This window comes from Suricata suricatta, chromosome 4 (assembly GCF_006229205.1).
Source record: "Suricata suricatta isolate VVHF042 chromosome 4, meerkat_22Aug2017_6uvM2_HiC, whole genome shotgun sequence".
Lineage (NCBI taxonomy): Eukaryota > Metazoa > Chordata > Mammalia > Carnivora > Herpestidae > Suricata > Suricata suricatta.
The window spans coordinates 79,882,990-79,904,363 of NC_043703.1; the positions used below are offsets into that span (position 1 = coordinate 79,882,990).

General features: G+C 37.0%; 1 long non-coding RNA gene across 1 annotated transcript in view; it reads right to left on the reverse strand.

Annotated features, from left to right (window-relative positions):
* LOC115289693 overlaps positions 1–21,374 on the reverse strand; it is a 44,162-nt gene that overhangs the window by 18,146 nt on the left and 4,642 nt on the right. The window contains exon 3 of the long non-coding RNA XR_003907763.1: positions 4,367–4,574. This is a non-coding gene — a long non-coding RNA (uncharacterized LOC115289693). The remainder of the gene's footprint in view (positions 1–4,366; positions 4,575–21,374) is intronic.

Below are 21,374 nucleotides of genomic sequence, written 5' to 3' on the forward strand. Positions count from 1 at the left end.
GAAAATTTTGTGGTGTTTTAACTAACATTAGTACCATCTTCCCTACTCCCCAGCTCAGTTGAAAATAACAGTCCACATTCCTACTACTGGAAGGGAGCAGAATGGCACTTATTTGGAAAGGTTTGTCCTTATTTTGTCTGTCTGGTGGCACCTTAGAAGACCTACTCAAAAGGCTTGTCTTTATCTCACTTAAGAACTTTCTCAGCACTAAAGTTGCAACCCTGGAAGCATTAGTCAAAATTTTACAGGAAATGTTTTTAGTCACTGCTTCCTGAGGCAATGGATAGTAGTTGGGGTAAACATTAGACTAACCAAAAATATTGGGAGGAAAGTTTGGAGAATGAGGTGCACTTAAGACAGATTTCCTGGGAATCCAGAGGGCCACACACATGCGAAGGGCTATGCCTATGCTCAGGAAAGACCCTAAGCTTTCATCTCTGACTGACCTTGAGGCTCTGGGCAAGCAGAAAATGAAGGATAAAGGAGAATTGTAGACTGCCTGGCTGACTGCTGAATGTGTGCCCTGACACACAGTCCCTCTGCAAAATTGGGATACTTTTGGTTCCAGGCATTCAAGGAAATCTCTGTCCAGTCACTAGCTGATCACTAAGCTAATGGAACAGAGATTTCAATGGCTGCACATGACAAGGAATACAGACTTTAGAGAATTATTTCAGAAAAGTCACTAGGCAAACAACAACTACAATAACGAGGAGCAACAACAAACCTTAGAGAGAGGGGAGAATCTGATTTCCAAAATTTCCGTGTTTTAATATTTGAAATGTCCCAGTTTCAACAACAACAACAACAACAACAACAACAAATGTAACGTATGTGAGAAACAATAAAGCTTGACCTATACACTTGAAATAAAAACTATCAATACCAGTTATCACTGTAAACCCACCTGTTGGAGTTACTAGACAAAGACTTGACATCAGCTATTTTAAATATGTTTGAAGAGCTAAAGGAAACTATTTCTAAATAAATAGAGGTAAGAAAATGGTGACTTACCAAAAAAGGAATATCAATAAAGGGATGGAAATTATAAAGAGGAATCAAATAGAAATTCTGGTGTTCAAAAGTACAAGAACTGAAATGAAAAATTTATTAGAAGGTCCCAACAGCAGATTTGAACAAGCAAAATATAAAAAACCAACAAACGTAGGTTCCCCTGGATGGCTCAGTCGGTTAAGCATTTGACTGTCGATTTCAACTCAGGTCATTATCTCACGATTATGGGATAAGGCTCCACACTGCTCTCCACACTGAGCATGGAGCCTACTTAAGATTCTCTCCACCTCTCTCTTTTCCCTTCTTCTCTGCTAGCTCTCTCCCTCTCCCTCTCCCTCTCAAAAATAAACAAATAAACATTAAAAAAGGAACAAATCAAGAGACTATAGATGCTGGTGAGGGTGTGGAGAGAAGGGCACCCTCCTACACTGTTGGTGGGAGTGTAAACTGGTGCAGCCACTCTGGAAAACAATGTGGAGGTTCCTCAAAAAACTATCCATTGAACTCCCTTATGACCCAGCAATAGCAGTGCTAGAGATTTACCCAAAGAATACAGAAATGCTGATGCATAGGAGCACATGTACCCCAATGTTCATAGCAGCACTTTCAACAATAGCCAAAACATGGAAAGAGCCTAAATGTCAATCACCTGATGAATGGATCAAGAAGATGTGGTATATATATACAATGGAGTACTACATGGAAATGAGAAAGAATGACATATGGCCATTTGTAGGAAAGTGGATGGACCTCAAGGGTGTCATGCTAAGCGAAATAAGTCAGGCAGAGAAAGACAGATACCATATGTTTCACTCATAGATCTAACAGGAGAACAGGAGAAACCTAATGGAGGACCATGGGGAGGGGAAGAGGGAAAGAGAGTTGGGGAGAGAGAGAAATGCAAAACTTGAGAGACTATTGAATACTGAAAACTAACCGAGGGTTGAAGGGGAAGGGGGAGCGGGGAGAAGAGTTGGTGATAATGGAGGAGGGCACTTGTAGGAAAGAGTGTTGTATGGAAACCAATTTGACAATAAACTATTTTTTTAAAAAAGGAAACCTTAAAAAACCCCAACAAAGTTAAAGGTAGATTTCTATGAATTAAGGTGTTAGTTGTAATCCTCAGGACAACTACTAAGAAAACATTTACAAAACATAGAGTGAGAGAAATGATAAGGCAATCTAAATATCTCCTTAATAAAATAGAAGGCAGTGCAGCAGAAAATGATAATTCATGCTAACAGTAGCCAAAAGAGAGCTGGAGTGGCTATACTGATATCAGACAAAATAGACTTTAAGAAAAAAATTGTTATGAGAGACAAAGAAAGATATTCCATAATGACAAGAGATCAGGAATAGAAGAATAAACATATTAGCACTTAACAAGACAGCCCCCAAACTTGCCAGAATTGAATAAATTTTTTGGAATTGAAGGGAGAAAGAGTTCAATAATAATAGTTGGAGACTTCAATATCTCACTTTTAATAATGTATAGAAAAATTAGATCAGCAAAGAAATGGAAGGCTTGAAGAACACTACAAACCAACTAGACCTAACCTATCTATAGACACTATAGTGAACAGTGACATAGTGCACATTGTTGTCAGGTGTACATGGAGCATTCTCAAAGTTAGACCATTTAGTAGACCACACACACACACACACACACACACACATACACACAACCTCAGTAAATTTAAGAGGATTAAAATAACACAAAGTGTGTTCTCCAGCCACCATGAAATGATACTAGAAATCAGTAAAATCACAAATATGTGGAAATTAAACAATACATGCCTAAACTACCAGTGGTTCAAGAAAAAAAATCACAAGGGAAATTAGAAAATACTTTGAAATACATGAAAACAGAAACATAATGTACCTAAGCTTGTAAGATGTAGTGAAAGTAGTGACCAGAGTTTTATTTATAGCTAGAAATTACTATATTAAAAAAGAAGAAGGGTGCTTGGGTGGCTCAGTCGGTTGAGCATCAGACTTCAGCTCAGGTCATGATCTCACTATTTGTGAGTTCGAACCCAGTGTTCGTCTCAGCTCAGGGCCAGGAGTCTGCTTCAAATTTGTGTTTCCCCCTCTCTCTGCCCCTCCCCATCTCTCTCTCTCTTTCTCTCTTTCAAAAATAAATAAACATAAAAAAGAAGAAATTCTCCAATAACCTAACTTTTGACCTTAAGTAACTAGAAAAATAAAAGCAAACTAAATTTAAATAAAGAAGAATGAAATAATAAAGATTAAAGTAGAGATAAATGAAGCAGAACTTAGAAAATAAAATTAATGAAACCAAAAGTTGGTTCTTTGTAAATATCAACAAATTTGACAAATCTTTGGCTGGTTTGACCAGGAAAAAAAAAAGACTCAAATTACTAAAATCAGAGATGAAAGAGGGCCCACCTTTTTCATTACTACTGACCTCACAGAAATAAAAAGAATTATAAGGGAATACCATTAACAATTACTTAGCCTCGTTGAAAAGGACAAATTCCTCAAAAAACAATACTATTGAAACAGACTAAGAAATATAAACTATTAACAGGCCTGTAAAAAGTAAAAAGAAGGAGTCAGTAATCAAAAAACTTCCAGCAAAGAAAAACACGGGGTAGGATGACTTCACTAGTGAATTCTACCAAATGTTTAAAGAAGAATAAATACTGGTCTTTCTCAAGCTCTTCCAAAGATTAGAAGAGAAGAAAAGACTTCCCAATTCACTCTCTAAGGCAAGAAATACTCCTAATACTAAAGCCAGAGGAACACACAAACAAATATCCTTATTAATAAAGAGATGTGAAAATCCTCAACAAAATAATGGTAAACTGAATCCCATAGCATATCAGGAGGATAACACACCATGACCAAGTGGGACTTATCCTAGGAATACAAAATTGTTTCAAATATGAAAATCAATCAATGTAATATACAATATTTATATAAAAATGGGCATCTTAATAGATGCAGAAAATGCACTTGACAAAATCCAATATTCTTTCATGATAAAAAAACCCTGATAACCTAAGAATAGAAAGTATGTTAATCTGAATAATGGTCCCCCCAAGACTATCCATATCTTTATCCTTGAAACCTGTAAATTTTACCTTGTATGACAAAAAGGAGTGTGGAAATGTTATTGAATTAAGGATCTTGGGATGGGAAAATTGTTCTGGATTTTGAGTAATCCCTAAATATGGTGACATTTATCTCTATGAAAAAGGAAGAGGGAGATTTGTTTACAGATGAGCAGAAGGCAACGTGACCATGGGACAGAAATTGGAGTGATGTGGCTAAAACTAGGGAACATCGGTGCCTATAAGAGTCTGGAAGACACAAGGTACAGATTTACCTCTGCAGACTCTGGAGAGAGTGCAGCCATGTTGAAGCCTTCATCTCAGCCCAGTGAAACCGATGTCAGACTTTTGGCCTCCAAAGAGAATAAATGTGTGTTGTTTGAAGCCACCAAATTTGTAGTAATTTTTTAGAGCAGCCATTGGAAACTAATGAAGAATGTTTCAAAATCCAACACTCTTTGATGATGAAAACTTATTCAAAGTCTAGGAATAGAAAGGAATTTGCTAAATATGATAAAGGACTTCTATGAAAATCCTATAGCTAACATGATATTTACTGGTGAAAGACTGAAATGTTTCCCTTTTAATCAGGATAAGGGTGCCTGCTCTCACTATTTCCATTCAGCATTGTAATGAGGCTCAAGCCATAGAAATTAGGCAGGAAAAGATATAAAACATACCTAGGTTGGGAAGGAAGAAGTAAAACCATTTCTATTTGCAGATGGCATGATCTTATATATAGAAAACCCTAAAGCATCCACAAATAAATTAAAACTTATAAATGAATTCAATGCCATTACAGATCACAAGGTCAACATGAAGAAAACTGTTTTATTTTTATACATTAGTAATGAACAATCCAAAAATGAAATTAAGGAAACAATTCCATTTCTAATAGCATCAAAAAGAATAAAATATTTAGGTATTAAACTATAAAACATTGTTGAAATAAATTAAAACCCAAATATGTAAAGATATTCCATGTTCATCTACAGATTCAATGGAATCCCTATCAAAATTCCAACTGCCTTTTGTTGCAGAAATTGATAAGCTGATCCTAAAATTAATATGGTAATGCATAGCTAAAATAATCTTGAAAAAGAACAAAATTGGGGGACTTATATTTTCTGACTTCAAAAACTTACTTTGAAGCTACTGTAGTCAAAACACTAATAGTTACACAAGAATAAAATATAGATCAATGAAATGGAATTGAGACTGCAGGTGTGCACCTAAGTAAGTATGGGTAATTCATCTTTGACAAGAATACCAAGACTATTCAATGTGTAATATCTTTTCAACAAATCGTACTGGCACAACTGAGTATCCACATGCAAAAGAGCAAAATTAGACCCTTACCTCACAGCCTTATAAAAAATTCACTCAAAATGGGTCAATGACCTAAATGTAGGCACTAAAATTCTAAAACTCTTAGGAGGAAATAAGTATAAATCATTGTGACTTTAGATTGGCAAAGATTTCTTAAATATGACACTAAAAACAGTACAAAAATAAAAAATAGATAAATTTTACTTTATCAAAACTAAAATATTTTGTGCATCAAAGGACATTATCAAGAAAGTGAACAGACAACCCAAAAATAGGAGAAAATGTTTGAAAATCATATATCTGAAAATGAGTTTGTGGTCAGAATTTATAAATGACTCTTACAACTCAACAATAAAAAGACAACCCAATTAATAAACAGGCAAAGGATTTAAATCAATGTGTCTCTAAAGAAGATATTGTTTGGGGAAGCTATCAAAAATACATGATTACTTATTGACCTGTGAGCTAGATCCAGGTGATCTGAAGTTCCTTATTCCTTACCCTGTCCTTGGAACATGGGCTTTGCTTGCTTTTCCCACTCCCAGAGGCTGCTCTAAAGACATAGCCTTGGAATAGTGATGTGGTGCTGACAATACCTGCACAGTTGACTAAACCCAGTTAGGGCCTCTATAAAAACTTTCAAGATTTGATAAGTGGGTGTGGTGACCCATTTATCTTGTTGTTGCCTATGACAAGTCTTGTATGCTAATTTTCTTTGCTTATTAAAACTGTCACCTATCAACTTGGAGTGGTCTGCCTCTCCAAGTTTTTGGTCTTATCTCTCTGTCTTTTGCATTTGGGAGCCAATATCAGATTATACCCCAGAAGCTCCCTAGAGGGTTGCAAACCAACAGATACATAAATGGCCAATAGACACATAAAAATCCTCCTCCTCAGTCACTAGGGAAATGCATATTGAATATAGTGTGTGTATATATATATATATATATGTATATATATACACATATATACACACATATATATACACACACACACACATATATATATACACACATATACACATATATAGGATACCACCTTATATCCACTAGGATGCCTAATAGTTTTTTAATTGAAAATGTCAGCAGAGACATGGAAAAATTGGAGCACTAACAAATTATGGTGGGAATGTAAAATGGTGCAGCCTCTTATAAAACAGTTTTGACAGTTTCTCAAAAAGTTAGAGTTATCATATGACCCAGCACTTCCACTTTTAGGTATATTCTCAAGAGAATTGGAAACATATGATCACACAAAAACTTATACACAAATGTCTATGGCAGCACTATTCATAATAGCCTCAATGTGAAAACAACACTAATACTCATCAACTTCAACTAATTTATAGGTAAACAAAATGTGATATATCCATACAATGGAGTATTACTCAGCAATAAAAGGAATGAAGTAATGATGCTATAACATAGACAAAACTTGAAGTATATCAAGCCAAAGAATCCAAACTGAAAATTCCTTATATAGTATTATTTCAGTTACATAGAATGTCCAGAATATGAAAATACTAGTATATTAGGGTATATTACATAGAGAGAGGGTATGTTAATTTTTCTGGGGGATGGGATTTGGTAGTATTGCTAAAGTTTATGGGTTTTCTTTTGGGGATGATATACGATATATGGGAAAATAATAGTAGTGATGGTTGCATAACATAGAAAACACTGAATTGTGCTCTTTAAAATGGTTAAAATGGTGAATTTTGTGTGTTGTGTGAATTGTATCTTAATTTAAAATTGCAGAAAAAGTGGAAAAAGTTTGAAAAGATGGAAATTGTTAATGTCAGAGTTTATATATTTAATAAATTAAAAGTATGATAAAGTTAGGTATTTCTGTTTAGTAGGATAATTGATAAAATATCTGCATTTTTTCTGATATTTAGTCAATCCATCCTTAATGTCAGTGCTGCAAAATTATGGCTCAAATGGATTTTATTTGATTTTGATCTGTTTATTTTCCACAGATCCTAACTTTAGCCATAGTTTACAAATTTTGCCCTTAAGGTTGTATTACTTCAAATCCATTGTAGTTAATTGGAAACCCCCATCAATGTAGATGTTGGAAAATCAAAGCCTTTTGAAAGGCCTCCAAGAACATGGCAGAGAAACTTGTGTGTTTGTGTGTCCCTTTCACCTGGACAACTCAGCAGAGCACCGATAAATGTTTCAGCACCAGGTCCTGATAAGTTTTCACCACTCCCTTAATGTCCGGGTTTTCTCCCTAATACTGTTAGCATATCAAATTCACCTTTTCCTAACCTAAGCTGACAAAGTTTGAAACTTTTCAAAACTAACTTCATTTTATAAAAGGAAACAACAACAACTTTTTTTTATTTTAATGTTTATTTTTGAGAGAGAGAGAGAGAGAGCGCGAGAAAGAGAGCATGCACGAGTGAGGGGGAGGGTCAGAGAGAGAGGGAGATACAGAATGTGAAGCAGACTCCAGGCTCTGAGTTGTCAACACAGAGCCTGATGTGGGGCTTGAACCCAAAAACTGTGGGAGACACACACACACACACACACACACACACACACAGAGAGAGAGAGAGAGAGAGAGAGAGAGAGAGAGAGAGAGAGAGAGAGAAGAGAGAGAGACAGAGAGAGAGAATCTTAAACAGGCTCCATGCTAGGGGCTCAATCATGGGGCTCCATCTCATAACTGTGAGATCATGACCTGAGTAGAAATAAAGTCAGATGCTCAACTGACTGCACCACCCAGGCACCCCAGGGAAACAAATTTTAAAATAACTCTGACTCTCAGGGAGCCTCGGTGGCTCAGTCAGTTTAGCATCTGACTTTGGCTCAGGTCATGATCTCATAGTTTGTGAGTTCAAGCTCTGGTCAGGCTCTGTGCTGACAACTTGGAGTCTGGAGCCTGCTTTGGATTTTGTGTCTCCCTCTCTCTCTGCCCCTTCTCTCTCTCTCTCTCTCTCTCAAAAATAAGTAAGCATTAAAAAAAAAGGTAACTCTGACTTCGAAATGGTTCATTTCAAAAGTAATTAGCCTCCATTGGCTAGGGCAACTCACTAGGCCCAAAGCTTTGGCTCAAGCCAGCTGTCACAGAAACCCCTAAACCATCCTCAGCACAGCCTGGAAGTTCACTTACCTTGGAGATCTGAATTTCCACAGAGGTACTAAGTATCCCCTGGTACAGGTCCATCAAGGGTCTAACTAAATGATCTTCCCCTCATTGCATCATGAATTCTATGTGGGGCACCCCTATCTCCAGAAAGACGGCTTGCTGGGCTGAGGAGTTGCCTGTTTGCACATGTCTAGAGCACCTGGAGGTGCCTGGGGAGCAGTGTTTATGTGCCAGTTGCTCCAACCCTGCAGACTTCGCAGGATTGGTGCCTGAGTCAGGGACATATAAGGATAGTTGGGCGATTGTTGGGGAACTGTGGGGACACACAGAGCCACCAGGCTCTATCCTGCTCCAAGAAAGAGTAGCTAATTCTCTTGATGCCAGATCTCATGGGATCTCAGACCAGATCTCATGGGATTTTGTAAACCATTCTGGACTTGACATTGTTAGGTGGAACAGGAGACACGATTGACAGGCCCCTAGTTTCAAAAGGAAAGCATGCCATATGGGGTCTGACAGTAACTTGTTTTGGGAGGCAAATTAATGCTCACTGACTGTGCTTGTCATCAGTTTATTTATTTATTTAACAATTTATTAAACAGGTTCACTGTGGGAATATCACAAGCCAATAGCCTATAGGATATTGTCTCTTAATAAGCAATAAGAAATAACATATTTCAAAATTTCAAGTTATATTACAAAAGTGATCAAAACAGTACAGTACTGGCACAAAAATAGACACATAGATCAATGGAACATAATAGAAAACCCAGAAATGAGCCTACAACTATATGGTCAATAAATCTTTAAGAAAGCAAGAAAGAATATCCAATGGGAAAAAGATTTTTTCAATAAACGGTGTTGGGAAAACTGGATAGCAACATACAAAAGAATGAAACTGAACCACTTCCTTACACAATACACAAAAACAAACTCAAAATGGATTAAAAGCCTAAATGTAAGACTTGAAACCATAAAAATTTTAGGAGAGAATACAGGCAGTAACTTTTTGACATCATCTGTAGCAACTTCTTTCTAGGTATGTATGTCTTCTGAAGCATGAGAAACAAAAGCAAAAATGAACTATTGGGACTTCATCAAGATAAAAGGCTTCTGCACAGTGAATAAAACAATCAACAAAACTAAAATGCAACCTATGAAATTGGAGAAGATATTTGAAAATGATATCTGATAAAAGGTTAGTATAAAAATATACAAAGAACCTATAAACCTCAACACTCCAAAAATGAGAATCCAATTAAAAAATGGGCAGAAGACATGAATAGACATTTTTCCAAAGAAGACATGCAGATAGCCAATAGACACATAAAAAGATGCCTATTATCACTGATAATTAGGGAAATACAAATCAAAACTACAATGACATATCACCTCACACCTGTCAAAATGGCTAAAATCAACAATACAAGAAACAACAGGTAGTGGTGAGAATGTGGAGAAATTGGAATGGTCTTGCATCGTTGGTGGGAATGCATACTGGTACAGTCACTCTGGAAAACACTATGGAGTTTCCTCAAAAATTAGAACGAGAACTATCATATGATCTAGCAATTGAACTAGTAGGTATTTACCCAAAGAATGTAAAATACTAATTCAAAGGGATAGAAGCACCCCAATGCTTATAGAAGCATTATCTATAGTAGCCAAATTATGGAAAAAGTCCAAATGTCCATTGACTGATGAATGGATAAAGAAGTATCTCTATCTATCTATCTATCTATCTATCTATCTATCTATCTATCTATCTATCTATCATCTATCATCTATCTATCATCTATCTATCTATCTATCTATCTATCTATCTATCTATCTATCTATCCATCTAGAATGGAATATTGTTTGGCCTGAAAAATGAAATCTTACCATTTGTAATGACATAGATAGAGCTAGAGAGTTAAGCAAAATATGTCAGTTAGAGAAAGACAAATACCATATTATTTCACTCATACATGGAATTTAAGAAACCAAACGAGCAAAGGGGGAAAAAGAGAGAGGCAAACCAAAAGGCAGAGTCCTAACTATAGAGAACAAACTGATGATTACTAGTAGGGAGGTGGGTGGGTGGAGGGATGAAATAGGTGACGGGGATTAAGGTGTGTACTTGTGATGAGCACTGTGTGATATTTGGAAGTGTTGAATCACTATGTTGTACACCTGCAACTAATATACTGCATTTTAACTAACTGGAATTTAAATAAGGACTTAAAAAAACTTTTAAAAATATCACATAATTTAAACATTTTGTTAAATAGGATCACAAATCGTTATGATACATATTATTATTATTTAACCAAAACGACTATTTAAAAGTTTAAAGGCAAATACAGAAGGTTACATAGTTGTGAGCAAAACTTAGCTCTTTCAATATTAAGAAGACACAGGTTTCTGAAGTAATTATAGATCTGATGAAGAGTAAACACAAAATCTCTGTTTTCCTAGGCAGATTTTATGAAAGGTAAACAAACAAAAAACAAACAAAAACACCTTTATTTACAATGTCCTCTTAAAGCAGGCCAATAATCTAAGAGAACTTTGGTTTTTAAAAGTGGCCATTTGTAGGAAAGTGGATGGACCTTGAGGGTGTCATGCTAAGCGAAATAAGTCAGGCAGAGAAGGACAGATACCATATGTTTGCACTCATAGGTTTAACAGGAAAACAGGAGAAACCTAATGGAGGACCAGGGGGAGGGGAAGAGGGAAAGAGAATTGGGGAAAGAGAGGGAATGCTGAAAATGAACTGAGAGTTGAAGGGGAAGGGGGGGGGGAAGAGGTGGTGGTGATGGAGGAGGGCACCTATGGGGAAGAGCACTGGGTGTTGTATGGAAACCAATTTGACAATAAACTATTTAAAAACAAAAATAAAAGCGGGAAAGCCAAACTTTAATTTTGTAACAGTGTACTTTTGATTTGAAATCTTATTTACTTAATGAAATTTATTCCAATCACATACAGGCCTGACCATACATTAAATTCCTTTTTAAAAGTTCCTTTCCAATACCCCCTTCTTCAATTTTTTACAATTAGAATTTGTCCTATATTCTCTTTCCTTCAAATATATAAGTAGCCTCACTTTATGTAGAAATTACTTTTTTCTCTTTAAAACAAAAAAGTATTTACATTTTTCATACTTTCATTTACTGAAAGCACATATCCTACTTTTTTGTTATAGGGAGTTGTTTCAGTATTATTTTTAGTAGCTTTGACCACATATGTAGAGTTCTTAACCCTTGGAAACTTTAATTTCTAATGAAAACTAAGTAGTAAGCAATTGTGAACTGTGTGTTACACCAGCATTCTTTAGATTGACAAATCTATCACTATATAGTAAAACCTTGGTTTGCAAGCACAATTTATTCCAGAAACATGCTTTATATCAAAGCGAATTTCAAGAGCCATTGTCTCAGTTGTGATCATGTGACATTTGGTGTCACATACTACTCATATTGTAAGACATTGCTCATTTATCAAGTGAAAATGTATTAGAAATGTTTGTTCATTTTGCAGAACACTTGTAGAACAAGTTATTTTCAATAAGGTTTTACTGTATTTTGTAATTTCTACATATGTGTTTTTTACACTACACTCTTTCAATAAAGCACACAAAAATTTTCATTAATGGACATAATTTAGTTTCTCTGTAATCAGGAAGCCAAAGTGCATAAATCTATTTTCAGTATTCATTTTCATTATTTTATCTTATTTGGAAATATTTAGTTATTCAATGAATTTAACTTTTTAATTTTTTTAATGCTTATTTATTTTTGGCAGACAGACACACACACACACACACACACACACACACACACACACACACACAGAGCATGAACAGAGGAAGGGCAGAGAGAGAGGGAGACACAGAATCTGAGCAGGATCCAGGCTCTGAGCTGTCAGCACAGAGCCTGACACAGGGCTCCAACCCATGAATGGCGAGATCATGAACTGAGCTGAAGTCAGCCACTTAACTGACTGTGCCACCCAGGCGCCCCTCAATGAATTTAACTTAATGCATCACTTAACTTAGCAAACTTAAGGTTTTAGGTTACCAAAAGGATTTTAGAAACTATTTTCAAGTAAGGGTTTTATTATGCCAAATTATTGGTGGCAAATATTGTAACAGGGATAACATGAGCTTATTTTAGTAAATTTATGTAGAATAAAAGTTTTATATTTAATATTGAAAACTTGAAAAACATGTCAATTTTAATTAATCCAACAGACTTAATTAGCTTTAATACCAGATCATGTCAATCTGAAATTCTTTTAGATTACGTTTTTTTAGATTATTTCCTTGGATTATTTATGAATAGTAAATTTATATATAAGTTAATTAAATTAAATTAAATTAAAATTTATTCCCAATTTTATCCAGATATATGGTAAGAATTTTAGGGTCCTTCAGTAAAACCAGCCATTTGATGATACTCCCATCCTGCCATAAGACCACAGTTGGAGAATGTGGAGTAGAAAAAATCAATAATTGAATAGGAACATTGAGTTGAATATGAGTGAGCTGACAATTTTGAATATGATTTCCAATCCATTGTGGTTCAGCTTCTGCCTCTTTTGTGAGGACCCTAGGGCTGTTAAGATTGGGATCACCAGCTAATGTTTAGACATAATGAGACAAGGTCTAAGTCGGGATTCCTAAAGCGGGTCGCAACCAATGTATATCCCCTAATAACTTCTGGAAATCATTTAAAGTCTTCAAATTAACTCGGCAAATCTGTGCTTTTTGGGGAATGATGGTTGCCTTGTGAATTTTTGCACCAAGATGAAGGGATCTTAGGTTTACACCTTTTCCTCTGCTATTGAAAGGACACAGGTCTGAACCAAACTGACTCCACGACAGGCTTTAAGTTTCCCCTCCGAGCTTAAAGACCTAAGTTTCGGTTTCCCAGAATCATTAGACAATAGCAGGAAAAGGGCACATATTGTTCAACAAGCAACCACCCTCTCTACACCCAATCAGAAGCAGCCAGCTAATGTCCTTAACATTCCTAAGGACAGGCCTGGAGATGGAAACTATAGTTACTTACCTGTTGCTTAATGCTAGATTAACGAGTTACTCACCCCATGTGAAGGTCCTTAGCCCACCCTGTAACTGGTTATTTTCAAAGATACACTAAATGTCGTGATTGGGTCCTGCCAAAAGCAATGAACACTCTGGACAACGTGTATGGTTACGACTGTTACTAGGGTGTCTGTGTTATTACGATTGCGTTACTGTGCCTATATCACAATTCCTTGTAACTCCCCCTTTTCAAGCCCCATAAAAATCTTGCTCGACTGGTGATTGGGGCTCTCAGCACGGATCCACTGCATTGGTGAGGTCTGGGAGGCCAAGCTTAAGGCCAAATAAATGCCCTTTGCTTTTGCATACGTGACTCCGTCTCCCTAGTGGTCTCTGGTTTTGGGGGATATTGCGATCTGGGCATAACACTATTACGAGGCCATATTTGGGTAACAATAATCTAGCAGCCTATTAAAGATCTGCCTGTGTCGGCATCTTCGCAGCAAAAAGAACATGGTCCATGTAGTGGATAATCAACACTTGTGGGAACTAAATATGTAATTGTGAAAGTGGCTGATTAACAAAATGCTACCACATAGTAGGGCTATTAAGCATACCTTGCGGAAGCATTTTACATTTATAGCGTTGCACAGGGGGCATATGATCTGAAGGTACAGAAAAAGAAAAGTTTTCCTATCATCTGGCTGTAGTAGAATTATGAAATAACAAATTTTCAAATCTACTATAATTAATGACCAGTTCTGAGGAATCATAGTAGGAGATGGGAGCAAAGGTCTCATAGTTTGTACAACCTTGTTCACCTTCCTTAAGTCAGTCAACATTCTCCATTTCCCAGATTTTTTTCCTTATCACAAACACAGGAGAATTCCATGGACTGATGGACAGTTCTATATGTCCCATATCCAATTTTTCTTGCATTAATTGCTCTAAAGCCTCCAATTTCTCTTTCAGAAGGGGCCACTCTTTCACTCACACTGGGGAAGTTGTTACCTATGTAAGGCATAATTTTGTTCAGGAACAGTGGCAATGTTGGGGTAATGTTGGGATGTTGGGGCTTCAGAAACTGAGTTTTTAGATTTCTGGAGATTAGGCTATTGATAAGATTGATTTTTTTTTCTTGTAATTTACTAAAAATATATAAACTTGATGAGAAAGCATAAGGCAGGCTGAGGGCAAAGTACAAGCAAGCACACCTTCCCCACTGCCCTTAGGCACTCCTGGATGCCCAAAAAGAAAGGAAAGGGGAAACAAATGACTAACTGATAGAGATCATAGTCATGCAGGACATGAGCCTCTATCAGTTTACAAATTTCTTAGTAAATTACAAAGAAAAAAAAAAAAAGAGGGAATCTTATCAATAGCCTAATCTCCAGAAACCTGTAAATTCAGTTTCCTGGGGCCCTTAATATCACCCTCCCTTCCATAGTAATGTGGGGAACAAAGGCAGAAGGAAATGGCAGGTAAAATTAAATTTACTTATAACCTGCAGCTCACTGACAAATACTTGAGGCAGGCAGAATATAGCAGTTCTCTAAGAACTCCCTATTGTCCTAATGTTCGTGCTTTGCTAGAGAGAAAAACAAATTCAGTGTGACAATAGCTAGGCCTCCAGTATCCTGTGAGTCTGCTTTAGCATATGGAAATCTCTTTGGAAACTTCCCCTTGACTTTACCTGCCCCAACTCCATAGCATATAACCAGTCACTCTTCACAACCCCAGTGAAGCTCTTTCTGCCCATGGGCCCGGTTCCCCTGCTTTAATAAAATCACCAGTTTGCACCAAAGGTGCCTTCAAGAAGATTTTTTTGGCCATCGGCTCCGAACCACACACCCCCTCCCACCACCATTCCAAAACCTCATCCAGCTGATGGAGATTAATGTGATCTCTATCAGTTAACCATTTCTTTTCCCCTTTCTTTTGTTCTTTGGCATCCAGGAATGGCTGAGGAATGTCACACATATCCCACTTGGGAGGAGGGGGTGGTGGTTGCTAACTTGTGCTTTGCCTTCAGTTTGCCTTACTCATCACTCTTAGTCCATTAACCAAGTCACTGTACTTCAAGGGCAATCTGGAATCCCTGGCAGTATGCCATGCTACTTGGGCACTGTGGTGGCCTCTCTTCCTGTTCACCCAATCTGCTGCATCTACTAAAGATTTAGTAGCTAGGGTTTGTAACTGAGCTAAGATATTAGCTTCCTGATTGCCAGGGGGTGTCAGTGTTACAGGATTTTCTTTTACCTCAATACTCAGGGTTTCTTGTCCCTCTGCCTTGAAGAATGAAGAGGTGGACACAGAATAAAATAAGCAGCAGCCAAAAGTTTATTAGAGTATAAGATTAAAAAGTAAGAATAGTATGACAACTCTCTTTGCAGAGATGGGGCATTTGAAAGTGAATGCTTGCAAATATAGTCAAGGGAGTTTGTTTTATATGGTTTTGGTTGGCCCCCTTCCTTTCCTCCTTGTTCCTTCTCAGGTTCTACCATGAATGGCTAGGTAACTCTAAATGCCTAGTTGTTTCTTCTTTTTAAAGTTATTTATTTCAATTCAAGTTAGTTAACATACAGTGTAGTGCTGGTTTCAGGATTAGAACCCAGTGATATAACACCCAGTGCTCATCTCAACAAGTGCCCTCCCTAATTCCCAACACCCATTTAGCCTATACCCCTCCACTTCCCCTCCGGCAACCCTCAGTTTTCCGTATTCAAGAGTCTTTTATGGTTTATTTCCCTGTCTGTTTTTTATCTTATTTTTCCTCACTTTTCTATGTTCATCTGTTATGTTTCTTAAATTACACATAGGAGTGAAATCATATATCTTTCTCTGACTGACTGACTTTACTTAGCATAATACACTCTAGTTCCATCCAAGTTGCTGGAAATGGCAAGATTTCTTTCTGTTTGATTGCCAAGTAGTATTCCATTGTTTATGTGTATATTCGTGTGTGTGTATAAACACACACACACCACATCAATCGATGGACATTTGGGCTCTTTCCATAATTTGGCTATTGTTGACAGTGCTGCTATAAACATTAGGGTGCATGCATGTGGCCCTTCAAATAAGTATTTTTGTATCCTTTGGATAAATACCTAGTAGTGCATTTGCTGGGTCATAGGATACTTCTAATTTTAATTTTTTTGAGGAACCTCCATACTGTTTTTCAGAGTGGCTACACAGTTTGCATTCCCACCAACAATACAAAAGGGCTCTCCTATCTCCACATCCTTGCCAACAACTATTGTTTCCTGAGTGTTCGTTTTTCAGTGTTTATTTTATTTTGAGAGAGAGAGAGAGAGAGAGAGAGACAGAGTGTGAGCAGGGGTGGGGCAGAGAGAGGGAGACACAGAATCTGAATCAGAATCCAGGTTTTGAGCTGTCAGCACAGAGTCTGATGCAGGGCTCAAACTCAAAAACCACAAGATCATGACCTGAGCCAAAGTTGGAGACTTAACCAAAAGAGCCATGTAGGCATCCCTCCTGAGTTGTTCATTTTAGCCATTCTGGCAGGTATGAGGTGGTATCTCATTGTGGGTTTGATTTATATTTCCCTGATGATGAGAGATGTTCAGAATCTTTTCATATGTCTGTTAGCCATCTGGATGTCTTCTTTGGGCCAGTGTCTATTTATATTTTCTGTCCAGTTTTTCAATGGATTATTTGTATTTTAGTGTTGGGTTTGATAAGTTGTGTATAGATTTTGGATACTAACCCTTTATTCAATATGTCATTTGCAAATATCTTCTCCCATTCCATTGGTTGCCTTTTAGTTTTGTTGATTGTTTCCTTTACTGTGCAGAAGATTTTATCTTGATAAGGTCCCAGTAGTTAATTTTTGCCTTTCTTTTCCTTGCTTTTGGAGACATGTCTAGTAAGAAATTGCTGCGACCAAGATCAAAGAGTTTCTGCCTATTTTCTCCTGTAAGATTCTGATGGGTTTCTGTCTCACATTTAGGACTTTCATCCATTTTGAATTTATTTTTGTGTATGGTGTAAGAAAGTGGTCTGGTTTCATTCTTCTGCATGTCACTGTCCAGTTTTCCAAGTACCATTTGCTGAAGAGACTATTTTTATTCCACTGAATATTTTTTTCTGCTTTGTTGAAGATTAGTTGGTCATACATTTGTGGGTCCATCTCTGGGCTTTCTATTCTGTTCCATTGATCTATGTGTCTGTTTTTGTGCCGGTATCATACTGTCTTGATGATTACAGCTCTGTAATACAGCTTAACATCTGGAATTGTGATGCTTCCAGCTTTGGTTTTCTTTTTCAACATTACTTTGGCTATTTGGGTCTTTTGTGTTTCCATACATATTTTAGGATTGTTTGTTCTACCTCTTTGAAGAATGCTGGTATTGTTTTGATGGGGACTGCACTGAATGTGTAGATTGCTTTGGGTAATATCTACATTTTAACAATATTTGTTCTTCCATTACATGAGCATGGAATTTTTTTCCATTTTATTTGTGTCTTCCTTAATTTTTTCATAAGCTTTCTATAGTTTTCAGTGTACAAATATTTTACCTCTTTGGTTAGGTTTATTATTGCTAGTCATATTATGGTTTTTAGTGCAATTGTAAATGGGATCGATTCCTTGATTTCTCTTTCTGCTGCTTCATTATTGGTGTATAGAAATGCAACTGATTTCTATACATTGATTTCATATCCTGCAACTTTGCTGAATTCATGGATCAGTTTTAGCAGTTGTTAGTCGGGTTTTCATGGTTTCTATGTAGAGTATCATGTCATCCGCAAAGGGTAAAAGTTTGAATTCTTCCTTGCCAGTTTGGATGCCTTTTATTTCATTTTGTTGTCTGATTGTTGAGGCTAAAACTTCCAGTACTATGTTGAACATCAGTGGTGACAGTGGATATCCCTGACCTTAGGGGAAATCTCCCAGTGTTTCCTCATTGAGGATGATATTAGCTGTGGGCCTTTCATATATGGCTTTTATGACGTTGAGATATGTGCCTTCTATTCCTATTTTCTTGAGTTTTTTTTTATAATTAAAGGATGCTATATTTTGTCAAATGCTTTTTCTGCATCTATGGACAGTATCATATGGTTCTTATTCTTACTTTTATTAATGGTGTATTACATTCATTGATTTGCAAATATTGCACCAGCCATGCAGCTCAGGAATAAACTCCACTTGATCATGGTGAATAATGCTTTTAGTGTATTGTTGAATTTGATTTGCTAGTATCTTCTTGAGTGTTTTTGCATCCAAGTTCATCAGGGATATTGGCTGGTAATTCTCCTTTTTAGTGGGGTCTTTGGTTTTGGAATCAAGGTAATGCTGGCTTCATAAAATGAGTGTGGAAGCTTTCCTTCCATTTATATTTTTTTGGAAGTGTTTGATAAGAATAGGTATTAACTCTTCTTTAAATATCTGGTAGAATTCCCCTGCAAAGTCGTCTGACCCAGGATGCTTATTTGTTGGGAAATTTTTGATTGTTGATTCAATTTCCTTACTGGTTATGAGTCTGTTCAAATTTTCTATGTATTCCCATTTGAGTTTTCATAGTGTGTGTGTCTAGGAATTTGTCCATTTCTTCCAGATTGTCCAGTTTTTTTTGCATATAATTTTTCATAGTATTCTCATAATTATTCATATTTCTGTAGTGTTGTTTGTGATCTCTCTTCTTTCATTTGTGATTTTATCTATTTGGGTCCTGTCTCTTCTTTTTAGGAGTCTGACTAGGGGTTTATCAATTTTGTTTATTCTTTAAAAACCAGCTTTTAATTTCATGAATCCATTCTACTGTTTTTCTTGTCCCCCCCCCCATATAATTTATTTCTGCTCTAATACTTATTATTTCCCTTCTTCAGCTGGCTTTAACCTTTATTTGCTGATCCTTTTCTTGCTCCTTTAGGTGTAAGTTACGTTGTGTATTTAGGATCTTTCTTGTTTCATGAGATTGGCTTGAATTGCAATGTACTTTCCTCTTAGAACTACCTTTGTTGCATCCCAAAGTGTTGGTACTATCATGTTTTCAATTTCATTTGCTTCCAAGTTTTTAAAAAAATTTCCTGGTTAGCTCATTCATTCTTTAGTAGGATGTTCTTTAATCTCCATGTATTTGAGAGCTTTCCAATTTTTTTCTTGTGGTTGATTTCGAATTTCATAGTGTTGTGGCCTGATATATGCATGGTATGACCTTGATAGTTTTTTTAGCTGTTGAAGGCTGTTTTGTCACTCAGTATGTGATCTATTCTGGTGAGTGTTCCCTATACACTTGAGAAGAATGTGTATTCTGCTGCTTTAAGATGAAATGTTCTGAATATATCTGTTAAGTCCATCTGGTTCAATGTGTCATTCAAAGTCATGGTTTCCTTGTTGATTTTCTGCTTAGAAGATCTGTCCATTGTTGTAAGTGGGATATTAAAGTCCCCTACCATTATCTATTATTATCAATGAGTTTATGTTTCTAATTAATTGATTTATATTTTTCGGTGCTCCCAAATTGGCATATTTACAGGTGTTAGGTCTTTAAAAAAAAAAAAAAAGTTTATTGTCAAATTGGTTTCCATTTTTTTTTTACATTTCCATGCTTTATTAATTATGAAATACATACTTTTCTTTGGTCTTTCAGTATATCTGAAATTGAGACGTGTCCTACAAGTGATGATGACATACCAACAGTACCATCACCCAGGCAGATGTCACTGCGTGCACCTTGTGTGCACTTGGCTGTCATTCCTGGTGGTACAACTGGATACAGACAGCCCTTGATGTCTTAGGCCACCAACTCCTATAGAACTAATTGTGAGGGAAACAAGAGTCCTGGCTGTTGGTGGACAACCTTCTTCACTGACAACTGCCAGGAAGATCAGGAAAGCACTGGCATTAAAACTTGAAGGAAAATCCCAGAGATAACAATGGAGTCTTCGTTGAAGAAGAGCTATAATAAAAACGAGTGATATACTCTATATGCTATGATGGGGATGAATGGTGAAAGAAGCCAGTCATGGAAGATCACATATTGTTAAGATTCCATTTTTGCGAAATGTCCAGGGCAGGCAAATCCATGGAGGTGAACAGGAGATTAGTGCTTGTGTGGAGCTGTGTAGAGGTCTGTGTCTGTGTATTCATCCACCTTTTTGTGCTGCAGAATATAGTCAGAGACCTTGGTCCCAATAGCTGGCTGAACATCCACCCACTCCAAGGAGACCACTGTGCTGGAGGGCTCTTCCCCACAAGTGCCCCCCTCCATTACCACCACCTCCCTTCCACCTCCCCCTCCCCCTTCAGCCCTCGGTTCATTTTCAGTATTCAATAGTCTCTCAGGTTTTGTGTCCCTCTCTCTCCTCAACTTTCTTTCCCTCTTCCCCTCCCCAGGGTCCTCCATTAGGTTTCTCCCGTTAGACCTGTGAGTACAAACATATGGTATCTGTCCTTCTCTGCCTGACTTATTTCGCTTAGCATGACACCCTTGAGGTCTGCCCACTTTGCTACAAATGGCCATATTTCATTCTTTCTCATTGCCATGTAGTACTCCATTGTATATATGAACCACATCTTCTTGATCCATTCATCAGTTGATGGACATTTAGGCTCTTTCCATGATTTGGCTATTGTTGACAGTGCCACTATGAACATTGGGGTGCATGTGCCGCTATGCATCAGCACTTCTGTATCCCTTGGGTAAATCCCTAGCAGTGCTATTGCTGGGTCCTAGGGAGTTCTATTGATAGTTTTTTGAGGAATCTCCACACTGTTTTCCAGAGAGGCTTCACCAGTTTACATTCCCACCAACAGTGTAGGAGGGTGCCCATTTCTCCACATCCTCGCCAGCATCTATAGT